Below are 865 nucleotides of genomic sequence, written 5' to 3'. Positions count from 1 at the left end.
AGTGACTGCCCAGTTAGGTGAGAGTCACCATCCCTGGAACTGTTCAAAAAACGTGTGGGTGTGGCACTTCAGGACATGGTTTAAGGGGGCTTGGTGGTGTTGAGTTGGTGGTTGGACTTTATGGTCTCGAAGGTCTTTTCCAACCTTAATGATTCTGTGATTCTGTGTTCAAGGGACTAGAGAACCTCACATATGATGAAAATCTGAGAGTGAGGACTGTTCATCCCAGACAAGAGAAGGCTAGGGGGGATCTTATCCATGTGCACAAATAACTGAAGCAAGTGTGCAAATAAGAGGAAGACAGGGTCTTTTCAGTGGTGCTCAGTGACAGACAAGAGCAATGAGTACAAACACGACTTTCCCTCTGAACATCAGATAACAGTTTTTTACTGTGAGGGTGACTAAGCACTGGCACAGGTTGCCCAGAGAGCCTGTGGAGTCTCCCTCACAGATACTTACATTCCTGTGCACCTGCACCTGGGTAAGCTTGCTTGAGCAGGGTTTTTGGACAAGGTGACCTCCAGATGTTCCTACCAATCTCAGCCATTCTGTGATTCTGTGAAGGTTGCAGCCTCTGGTTGTGAAAATAACTGTAAAATTCCCAATAGTTATTTCTTGTGAAATATACTATTTAGTGTTAAAAACTGTCTATTTATTGAATTTAAATAACTATTGTGGATGTCAAAATTGCTGTTAAAAAAAATGAAGGCTTCACTGCTGTGAGAGACTGAACCGTAAAACATTTGTCTCAAAGATTGTTTATCCAAGATAAGGATGGCTACATGGCCACAGAGATCTCCGGTTGATGAAAAACACCCTGCCAAGATAATGGCTACATGTGAAGGGTGGGGCTGGAGCCACCCAC

Source organism: Phaethon lepturus, unplaced genomic scaffold, assembly GCF_000687285.1.
Source record: "Phaethon lepturus isolate BGI_N335 unplaced genomic scaffold, ASM68728v1 scaffold6078, whole genome shotgun sequence".
NCBI lineage: Eukaryota > Metazoa > Chordata > Aves > Phaethontiformes > Phaethontidae > Phaethon > Phaethon lepturus.
The sequence above is the reverse complement of the archived record's forward strand: the minus strand, read 5'-3'. Positions refer to the sequence as shown.